This window comes from Periplaneta americana, chromosome 9 (genome assembly GCF_040183065.1).
Source record: "Periplaneta americana isolate PAMFEO1 chromosome 9, P.americana_PAMFEO1_priV1, whole genome shotgun sequence".
Classification (NCBI taxonomy): domain Eukaryota; kingdom Metazoa; phylum Arthropoda; class Insecta; order Blattodea; family Blattidae; genus Periplaneta; species Periplaneta americana.
This window is the reverse complement of record NC_091125.1, coordinates 6,122,437-6,134,657: the sequence shown is the minus strand read 5'-3', so window position 1 is coordinate 6,134,657 and position 12,221 is coordinate 6,122,437. Positions and strand designations below refer to the sequence as shown.

At 35.3% G+C, this 12,221-nt stretch overlaps 1 protein-coding gene across 10 annotated transcripts in view; it reads left to right on the top strand.

Moving 5' to 3' along the window:
• LOC138705748 (zinc finger protein ZFP2-like) overlaps positions 1-12,221 on the top strand; it is a 69,876-nt gene that overhangs the window by 2,298 nt on the left and 55,357 nt on the right. The window contains exons 2-3 of one of the 10 annotated variants that reach the window (XM_069834346.1): positions 2,752-3,027; positions 3,152-3,380. The exons of 8 other annotated variants lie outside the window; for them this stretch is intronic. The gene's annotated coding sequence lies outside the window, so the exon portion shown is untranslated. Of the gene's footprint in view, positions 1-2,751; positions 3,028-3,151; positions 3,490-12,221 lie in introns of all 10 variants that reach the window. One more of the 10 variants, XM_069834347.1, reaches the window with a different exon arrangement.

Here is a 12,221-nt window from a genome sequence, read left to right as displayed (position 1 = left end):
TGGCTGTGGGGCAGTCGTTAGGGAATCGTGGTTGGGTTGGTGTGCGTAGGGGATCTATGGCACGCAACTCATTTCATATCGAGGGGTAGCGCAATAGATCTCAACAGGTCGCAGTGCTGGGCCATCCGTGCCCTCCTCATTTAAATTCCATTCCATTCCAATGTCATAAATCTTCACTAGTAAAATGGAACAGTTTTCTGGAAAGTGAACGTAGCTACACAGTGATTTCAAAGCTAAGTGAGAAACTCAAAGACGACATTGCATAACAGCTCAGCAGTGGGAACAATGGCTCGGATCGCGTTACTTTGTGCTCGGCAAGACAATGGGCTCAGAGGTCATTGCGAAATTGTTTCGGTTGACTAATGGTAGATAATAATAAAGCGAATTTTGTTGAAATTTTACAACTTATTGACCCTCATAACTTAGCTGCTCTAGGATTTCATGCTACTTATCTGGGGTCTTTTTGACCCCAAGAATATTTGTTGTTAATAATTGGATATGGTAGATTTTCGCAGTCGTGGTAAATGCGAAGAGTTTCCAAATGCTACGTAAACCCTTAATTGTGCCTTAGAGAGGAAATTTCATAAGTTACGGTGGATTTCTAATGCACGATAAGATACGAAATTGAGTACAAAATGCGAAATACCTGCGAAATTATAATTTCATGATTTCATTTTTATTTTGCATGCATTTTGGCCAGTCTTAAAATTTTTCTTGCACTTGGACATCCTTTGCTGCCTGTTTCAATCCGCCCCTCCCCCCCAGTTTTAACCATCTAGAACCGCCACTGATCTTACGATGTTTAAACTGATTTTCTACATTGATTTTGTTTTTACAGTAAAGTTTCGTCACAATAGAAATCCATCGGCCACTGAACGAATATTGCACACTTTTATTACTGCCAATCTTGCGCTGTAAACCAATTTTCAATACTTTTATCACAGCCATAACACATTTCAATTCTTATTGTACTATGTAGGCCTAATAGAATTATTACTACATTAACACATTTAATATATCATGAAACATACACTGAACGAAATAAATGTAATTATTATTAAAGTCGCCATATTTTCTTCCTGGAATTATGATTTCCTTCCACTAGATGGCTATCAGCACCAGTAGCAGGGCCGGCAATATATATATATATATATATATATATATATAAACGAAATTATACTAAATGTGAGGCATGTTATTACAGATGTGTAGTATTATGTGTCAGATTAGGTTAGATTAGGTTATATTATGTGACAGTTTAGGTTAGGTTTGATTAGGTGTGTACAACGAGCTAGAGTTTCATAGAGTGGCTATTAAATACTATAAATTCAAGGCATTTTCAAGGTATTTTATCCAGTTCCTATAGTGCCTGGAACATAAGTAATCTTCACTGCTAATTTACTAGTGTATGGACTATTTCGCATCTTCGAAGTTGCTATAATATTTATGTGTTACATTGCTGCATAATTTCCCTTTGTAAGAAGGAGCATGATACGCATAGGCGGAGAGAGAAACGTTTACTTGGGGGAGGGGGGGCAAAGCTAAACCATTGGATCCCCATATAATAACAGGGTTATGGAGGACATCATTTACCTCCTCTCCCCATTATATCTTGACTGTGGTACAGTATATCAGACTATGATCATTTAAGGAAGATATTTTCGGGCGACATGTTTCTTATAGTGTTACATCCATATCCGCGATGTTTCGGACCGAGTTGTATAGAACTTGAACTGTAGGTCTACTACAAATTATAATAGGGCATAACTTAAAATAATCTCCCTCTTTTTATCTTTCATATAGAAACATATGCATGCATCAATAAATATAGGTAACAGTACTAACCGAAACTTTTCTGTATGAAGCTTACCTTCTGAAGATATCATATGAAATGTAAACTCTAATTATTTTATTTAATCTCGTCTTTAAGTTTACACATTATACCGGGATCACTTTTCTTTTCTCTGCATTATTGTGCAGTATATTATTCATACTTCTCCATGTGGCAGCCTTAACACCTACAGACTTCTAACACATGAGTACAGGCTGTTACAAAAGAAACGTTACAGTACTTCCATTCCTCAAATAAGGTATAGAAATTCATATACATTCAGAAATTTAAAGTAAATATTAATATTCAGACACATGATCTGAAGACATTAATTCATAAGTTTAAGCACAGAAACTTAATCATAAACAAAATCAAAATAGATCTTTTGAATTAATATTTTCTAACTTTAATAGGAAGAAAAAGAAAGAGTTCAGACAAGTATGGGGGGGGGGGGGCAGTGCCCCGCATGCCCTCCCATAATTTCGCCTGTGATGATACGAGAATTAAACAGTGGTAAAATTAGATTGGTGAGAATTTAAAAAAAAAAAAACAAAAGGAAATTATACTGTATTCCTGGAACCGAAAATCCAATACAAACGGACAAATTTCAGCATTCCTGATAACTGAGAATTTACAGCGCGATTCTCACAGTTGTTTCCTGTTGGCAAGCCTGATTCTGATATTTACGTATGTATTAGTAACCCAGAAGCCTTTGTGATTAATTTGGAAGTGAAGATCGTTGTATTTGTAAGTAATTTGTGATACCATTGCAGCCCGACGGATTGTGTACAGGATGAGTCGTAATTATGTACTAATAAGTATTGCACAATATTCTATACACCAAAACAAACATTTTTTCCTATAAACTTATACTCGATATTGCATTTTTATCAAGATATGGCAACATTGCGTTTTTGCAGCTGGGTGTCGTTGGACACGAAAAGGTTCAGCATATGTAGATGCGAGCAGCAGCAGCAGAATTGTTTCTTACTTATAGAGTGGCCACGTTGTCCTATACAGTGCTCTTTGCGGTGCAGCGAAACATGGCAGATATGAAATAAGCACTTACCATTGTAAAAATTCGTCTGCTTACAACGTTGTGTATAAGGAATAAAAAAAATAAAAGATGCCTCTTGTGTGTGCTGCATATAACTGCAATACCAAAAGAAAAAAGAAACTGATATATCATATTTCAGGTAAATTTTATGAAGTTAAGTCCATAGTTTTGTTAATTAGCAGTATTTTTTTTTTTTCATGCATAAATGTGTAACAAAGACCGGCATACCATACAGTGTGTACAGTATTTTTCTTTTCTTGCAGATTCCCTTTGAAAAAAAAAAGGAACTGGCGAAACAGTGGGTAATAAAAATGTGAAACGAGACAAATGGCGTACTCCAAAACATTTGTTTATAATTTATGATGCAATTTCACACAATCTATTGTTCAAGTCCCTAAATTATGTACTGTAGTTTTGGTGAACTGCATTTTCTGAAAAAGAAAAATGAAATTAACACTGTCTTTATTATATCATAAGCTTTACGTTCCATAGGTGAGTATCTGGAGTTCAAGTTCTGTAAATGTGCAGGAAAATCAGCAATTGAAGAGCTGAGGGCCATAGTGGGCCAAGTGTCATTTTCATGAAGCTGAGAAACATTGAGGTAAAGTTAAATACATAAAATAATTCATTGAATGCATATTAATAAGTAATTATTAATTTGATATATAAAAATGATGTCAATGAAATTATATATAGGCTTATGTGCAGTAAGGGAAGTGGGGAAAAAACCAGAGGCAGTATGCTACCCCAAGATTTTTCCCTGGCATACTTCGATTTAAAAAAGGGCATATCCCCTTCCTCGTGCTTGATGTATGCAACAAAATGGTTTCGTGCTGTCAGTAACGCGAATCTTTGAAGCTTACGCAACACATTACATTTCTTAATTAAATAATTTCTAGTTACTTCAGTTATTTGCTAGATTATTTGACAATGTCCATTGAGACTTACCACTTAAAATAATGTTAAAGCTTCAAAATGCCCTACTTAATTATAAATACAAATTGCAACAACAATGGCCACCACAAGCTACAGACCACAGACTTCTATACTTGTAGGGTTGACTTATCAAATAAATGTATCTAAATACATATTGAATACAGTTCCTGAAGGCTGTGGTTTAGATTTACGAAGCAAACAGATAGTACTGTTTGAACAGATAGTACTGTTTGCTGTGAAGAAATGTATAAAAAAATTTTTACGGATCACATTTTTTCATAACGGTATGTCATTTTTCACTGACAGTATGTCTTCTAGGCATAGAAACCATTGGCGGTATTCCATACTGACGCATAACGTCTGACTTCCCTCACTGTATATATGACATAAAAAGGAAAAGCATACATATTTTGCTCTAATTTTAACATCACGAAATTACACTTATTTCAAGGTCTTGGAGTTGGCCCACTATGGCACTACATTTATCTTGTCTAAACAAAAATGTGCTAGTGGGCTATCTCCAAAAGTTATCTCAGTGCCTACTTTTCCGTTTCTAAATTTTGGAAGAACTGCTTCTAGCTCCTTTAGAGAATAACAAAATTTAATTTTCATTGGTTCAACTGATTCTTACCGGAGCCATTTATTTTTCATCCATTGGACTTTGTTACCATCTGTAGTGTCTTTGCACACCAAAACATTGCATTTTGCATTATCTTTGATATTAAGGAAGTTTGACTGTTCCATTTTCTTTACAACAAAGGCCTTTTTTCTCCTACAGTGTTGCAAGAAACACATAATCGTCTACAATGAAGAGATTTTGGCTTTGCGTTTAGCTGACTCAATAGTGCTGAAGTCTCTGTCATTAGGGAGGAAAGAATTCCCAAATTCTTGAAATTTATGGTTTATTTCTTTAACTGTATGATGGACAATGGAGGCTCAAAGTGAAGCTATGTACTGGGTTCTATTTTGTTCTCCATGCATCATTTCAGTATAGGCCCTACTATTAAGTGGTTTGCTCCAGTAGTTACAGTTTTAAGATAAGACAATAGATATAATTCCATTTCATATGCCCCTCTCTGAGCAGTGTTTTTTCTCCACTAATAGGCTAACATTATGTTCACAATCATACACTATGCAAATTGAAGAACATCGTTTTGCATACTCAGATATTAGTATCATCGTAAAAGTAAAAATTAATGTTTACCATAGGTACATATAGGTTAGTTTTATGGAGATATCAATTTAAACTTGTTTCCTGGCCCAAACATTCGATTCTTTTGAAATATAGCTTTCTAAATTGAATGAAAATTAATTTATTATTTTTTTTTTTCATTTCATTATAAATTAATACATACTCTAACGAAGTTAAGTACAATTGTACAGTACACCTCTAAATTAATGAAATTTTAATAGCTCAGAAATAGGCGTTTCATATTAAAAGAGACAATTGTTTAAATAGGTAAACCTAGCTTGTTTATGAATATACTGCAAATATAATGTGTTTGAAGTTATAGTACGTAGCTTTAACTTAATACAATATACCCGTGAATGCTATTCATGACTACTTTCTAAATCAGCAGATTCTCTGTGCTTCTTTATATTCATTATATGAACCATTCCTGCAAGACCTGCATTTACTGGTCAAAATTACTTATTGACGAGAATGTATCATGCACATGTACTCGATCATTTTCATTATCCAAACGTTCGACACAACATAATCCACATTTACAGTCTTTTTCAGTGTACACATTCGCAGACATAGGATTTCCACTTGCATTTACATACTCTTGTGGTGTAATGGATACTCTTTTACTATCTTCAGGATTGTGGGTCGGGTCCTTGGACCCAAGGAGACGAAATAACGTAGAGTAGAATTTCTAAGTTGAGTAAATAAATGTAAGATGGTTTATTCTGGTATATAATCCTGGTACGTCTGTCACAGGATCACAGACGTACTTCACACAAGCAATGATACAGAAAGACATTATTTTACCCTTTCCATGGATATTTATAGACTAACTCTCAAAGTCACTCAAGGATTAGATCAAAGTACAATTCTGATGAAATAGTGTCAAAAGTTTCGTGGAGATCTTTCCAGAGCCTTCCATCAATAGCTGATGCAACATACCGATTCAGTATCATCATTGTCTGTGGTTCAGGGTTCGACAATACGCTGGAAGAATGATTGAATTTCGTAGGAATAAGTTGGCGTAACATCGGCGTAACATCACACCTTCCCCCTATTTTAAAAACTTTAATGCTATAGTTGTAAACTTTTTTTTTTTTTCCAATTTAAAGGTTTTAGAGAGGTTTCTTCACTTTCCATTTTCGCGGTAAGTGAAGGTAAAGAGTGGATTTCTGAAGCTCGAGATGCTACTCACATCTCGATACTTCCACCTTCATTTTGTACAGTGATGATACTCTATGGACAATTTCTGATACATAAGATTTCTCTTGTGTGCTCTCAACAGGTTCTAGGTTTACATTTTCTTATTAACTATTATGTTCCTGTTCGACAGCACTCATAACAAACACATTATCCTTATAATAATCAGAGCAAGGAAAACAATAAGACTAGTGAATTTCGAAGTATCTAATTTAAAAGTATTAAATTTTGTGTCTTGTTCATTAATGAGTATTCTACCTCATCCATTTTAACACTAGCCATCACCAAAAGATCAAAGGAAGATACAAAATTATGAAGTTGGATAACTGGCAATTTTCCCTTAACATTATCCAATTTACTAAAAAAAAAACAAACAACAATCAAAATTAATATTAGCATCTCCTCTAATAACCAATAACCATTATTATTATTGTTTAGCAGTTAGAATCACATCTTGTTGTGTACTCTTACCTTGTACATATGATATACCATATAATACGCTGTGTATAGTCAAACTTTTACATTGTAATGCAAGACTCAGTTTGTCGCGTCCTTCTTAAATTTAAGCACACGGTGTTCACATAATCGTTAGTTGTAACCTTTGTATTTCGATGTAACAGAGTTGCTTTACAATCACTATTGTCAACAGAAATGTTAATTGATGTGATTTCTGCATACACATAAAAATAAAAACTTTCTTGTTCACAACACATAAGATCTTCTAGATTAACTTTTCAAAATTTTTGTTTTAAAGCGTCCACAATCATGCATTCTTTTCTCGTCACTATGATGAAACTTGTTTGGTTACCATGTCAATTTTGAAGGAAAGATAAAGCTTTATACAATACACACATATTATCTTGCAACAAAGGTTTCTTATAACATACACTAAATATTGATCTTGAGTTTCTTATAACATACTTTGATTTTGGGTATACAATTACAGGTTTAATCAGGGTCAAAATTTCCAAGGTACTTAGGTTGGGAAAAACCAAAACTTCTGGCACTTTCTGTTGTTGCAATAATTCGGTAATTCTAGCTATTACTAATATTTAGGGTTGGAGATTGTCATCTTGAGAATGCAGGAGACATCTATCAATTGATGAAACACCTGTTGACACACTTCAATACCTCTCTGAATTGAAAGTATGTACATATTTAATATCATTATCATTCTAGTTCCTTTTGTATCTTTTGGATGATATTTCCTAACTGTTTTCCTAACGCTACCATACTTTCTTTAAATTTGCTTCACTGTGATTAATACCACATAAAATAACATTTATTCCTACTAATACAGATTTCGTTATAGTCAGTTGCTGCTTTGTCCAATGCAAAAATTCTCTCTATTTTATCTTTCTAAGGTTTGGATATGCTGTTATATCCCCTAACATCATTCTGTATTAAGGTACAAAATAAGAATTTTAAAGGCCTTCCTACAAAATTTAAAACATCTCTTCGAAAATGAGTGAACTCTTCTGTTTTCCAATTAAATCTGTCAAAACACCTTTTAATCTATCTACTGCTCTAACTTCAGACTTAAAATAGTTAGTAGTAGCTTCATAGTCCGTTCGCAGTTACCATGTTTGCGTTTTTATTTCCTCACAAATTTGCCTGAATCTTATCATTACATCTTTTGTATTTTGCTACAGTTCTTTAGTAGGTTGAAAATCTACATACGTTATTAAACTCCAATGCACTGGGTAGAATTGGATAGTACCTATATTGTCAAAATATATTCCTGTTGGTGAATCCATCACCTCTATCCTGGCCACATCCTCTCCTATGACTAGGTCCTGAAGTTTATAGTGTATGAAGAAGAAAACTATCAGCGATCCTGACGTTCATTGTGTACGATGAAGAACATACAATCAGCGATCCTTAAACTTACGACATGCGAAAACGATCGACGACCAGCGATGCTTACACTTATAGTAAACAACTGAAAAACGACCTGCGATCCTGAAACTATCAGCGATCCTTTAACTTTTAATGCCCGCATAGAAGACAATCACCGAACCTTAAACTTATAATGCCCGCATAGAAAATTATTAGCAATGCTTAAACTTATAATGCCTCATGCGCTCTTTAAACTTGTAGTGTTTGCATAGAAGACAATGAGCGATCCTGAAATTATCAGTGATTCTTCAACTTATAATGCCCACACAGAAAACGATCAGCGACCAGTGCATTTTCATTGTTCAGCCCCATATAGCATACGGTCTAGTCTCCTATTACTAAGCACCGTAGCCCCTTATTTACCTTTATAAGGTCCCTTGACCTCCTTATTAACATACGGTTTAGTCCTGTTACTATGAACCATAAGTTCCTCATTCCTCCTTATCTCAACTACAATAGGCCCTTGACCTACTCACACGCATATGGGCCTTCCCATAGTGCTTCTCTTACTCCTTTTTTCTTAGTGAATGAGAATCTTTTCTCCCCTTTTATATTTTTTGTTCTTTTAACTTCTGATTATGTCTAGCCATTCTTATCTGCTTTGATTCTTGTAGATGTCTTCTGGCTTCCTCCTACTAGCTTTAAAATTTTTTCTTATCTCCTTCATGACATCATTATAATTATAAAATGATTGAGGTTCTTTGTAATAAGCTGAGAACATTATATATTCTTCCAAACAATAATTCATAAGCTGTGAATTGTATATGAACTATGAGAATGACGTACTGCATGTAGGCCTTCTTCACGAGTGCGATCTACAGAATAACGTACAAATTCCACAACTGCTTGGTGCATTCTTTCTAGAGCTCCATTACTGTCTGGATGATAAGCTGCTGTATTAACTTTATCAATTTGCAAAAGTTTGCAACAATTTTGAAAACGCTTTACTCATGACTTGATCAAGGTGCTCGAAATAATATTAGTACAAATTTACAAAAGCTTTTGCTACTGTTGTCACAGACTGCTCTCTAATAGCAACTATAATAGACATTTGCTCAAGTTTTCTGACATGTAATTAATTGGTAAGGTTCCTACTATATCCAAATAAATTTCCTTCTGTGACTCTCTTTGCGTAACCTAACCATCATTTTTGTTTTTACTTTACTCTTTCCTTCAATATTAGACATTTGTGGTCTTGAGTAATATACATACTATTTAACGTGCTCGTACATATTTGACCAATAAGTGTATTAATTTCAATCCTTCCGAAGTTCTTTAAACTCCTTGCATTTGTCTAAGCAATTAAGTTTTCTTTCCTCATCTGTGTTTCCCGTATAACTTGCTATTATTGAGTACCTATTTAATATGTCAGTATTGCAATTACGGATTCCAGTTTTCTTTTCTAAATCTATTCCATCTTAAATTAATATATTCTTTAAGTAGTAGATGCCATCTCTATAAACGTGAACTATGATTCTTTATATAGAATATCCATTAAAGTGATTTGTGATGAGTCATGGCTGTAAATTCTCTACTAAGTAAGATCCAAAATGTTTGTATGCCCATACTAGCCTATAGTTAAAAGTACCTCTTCGTCTCTTGAATATCATCCTTCTACAAAAACAATAATTCTAAACACACAAATGACTATAATCCTAATTTGATTGCTAGTACATTAACAAACAATATTTGAAACATTACCTTTACTGCAAGCGAGTGAATTCACAATTAACTACATTCATACTAAATTCAATATTTTCTCAATCTTCTGAACTCAGTGGAATTTACCGATAACCATTACTGCAATCTAGGGCTGAAAATATCTACTCCTCTCTAACTTATCCAATACGGCTTCTTTATTCGACAATGGGTAACTATCGGCAATGGCTGCTTCATTTAATTTACGAAAGTCGACACGAATTCTCTACTTCTTAACTCCTGCTGCATCTGATTTCTTTGGGATCACTAAAATTGGAAAATTCCATGGACTTGTACTATCTTTAATAATCCCTTGTTCTTTCATCTGAGTTACTTGCTTGTCTACTTCTGACTTACGATGTTCTGGTATCCTGTAATTTTTTAATGTGATTGCTCGTCCTTGAGGTATACTTGGAGTAGGAATACGATGCTGTATGCCTCTTGTTTCATTTAACGTGTCTCCTGGTAATCTAAAAATGTCATGAAATTCATAACACAAATCACGAAGTTCCTCCCGTCCCTCCTGAATGTGACTTAACCTTAATTTTGATAACAAGATTTGTTTTCTATCAGGTGTTAAATGCAATTCCTGTGTTTTCAAACTTGGGGGTAGTGTTAGTTGTGGAAAAGCAGTTAATTCTCTTTCTTCTTCATTCATGTTTACAATCATGCAAATATAATTTTCATTTGTGCATTGAACTAACCCTTCAGCACAATATATACCTTCACCTAACTCTTGTTTTGGTAGATACCTTGTACCCTGCTCTTTAGTTGGAATTGATATAATTTGTTCACTACGCGGTGCTAACTGGATACGCATTCCTGATATCGTTAGTTCCCCTTTATGTTGTATAATCCAATCTTGACCTAACAAAACATCTACACTCATGGGTAAGTGGGTCACTACATGAACTTTAGACATCCTATCATTAATATCCATATTTAAATGTCCCAGTAGCGACATCATTTGTTGGTCAACGGTATAACATGAATTCCTCTCTTTTACATACCAAGTGGCTAAAACATTTTCCTTAACAAGCGAAATTTGGGCACCTGCATCTATAAGGCCGTTCCTATTCCTTCCTTTAACTGAGGGCTCGTAATATAAATGACAAAAGGATTCTTATTAGCTTTATCGCAGCCTCCTACATCATCTCATGGATGCGATGACGACTGCCTCATCGCATCTAACGTCTGTTTCCCAGACTATTACTCCCAATCCCTTCAGGAGTCCCATGAGAGGCAGGCCCGCCCTTACAAAACTGGAAGTCATGGCTCCCTAGGCAATATCGACATTTAGGCTTATTCCTACAATGCTTCGCGATATGCCCCCTTAGCTGACATCAAAAGCATTGGATCATTTCTACTGCATTCACCCTGGGTTCCTGCTTTATCTCTTGCTTTATAACACTCTTATCAGACCTCATGTAACTCCCTCGACTTGCATGACGATAATGCTCTTGGTTAAATCGTGTATCTCTATCCTTAGACTTTTGACCCGACTGTATTGAACTCTCTTCTTCTATAGCAGTTTCAATTAACTGTGTGAGGCGTTCCTTCTCACCTTTAGTGCGAACTACCATTTTGACCCTGTCGTCTGCTAGACCCTGTACATAGCAAGACTTAATTAATTCATTTAGAATTTGTGCTCCCCCACTACGTTTTTCTTGTGACCAATCTTCCATTTTTCTTACAGCTGCTCTGCAAGTCAGTTCCCATTTTCTCAATGCGTGAACTCCATTGCTTTACGCCCTCATTGACATGTTGTTTGCTTGTAAATAATTTATGGGTGTAAAAATCAACTGTACGTCGTACTAAATAGTAATCTTCGAGGATTTGTTTTAACTCTTCCCATTCTACTATTGTTCGATGTAAAATTTTGAGTTTCGCGTCACCTCCTATTTTAGATTTTACAAATTTTAAAAATATTTCATGTTTGTCCCTATGGATAACTGAGAAAGCACTTTCTACATTGTCAATAAATTCGGCCAATTCGACCAGGTCTCCTGTAAATTTAGTGGTGACGAGTTTCATTGCTTGTCCTATCGATAAATAATTGTCATGGTCGCTTTCATTATCACTATCCGCCATAATGCCAGAAGATTAGGTTGGGTTAGGACTTACCAGAATAAATTGAAGAAAATCAAGGGGACTGGTCTGTGCCTCGATGCCACGCGAAAGTTGAGCCACCATCCAGAGAAGCGGGAGTGATGTGCAGAGGTTGATCAGGTCTCTGCCTGCTCGCCTTCCGGGTCACTAGGCCAGTCACGATGCCGGATCCCACAGGATGGTTGCCTGCTGCCAGCCAGCGGAAGAAGTCACCCAAGCGTCGCCAAACCTGGACTGCCAAGTTGAATCGCCTCGATGGTCCAACGTTGGTGATAGTTGAAGAGTAAAGATGTGTCGAAAAT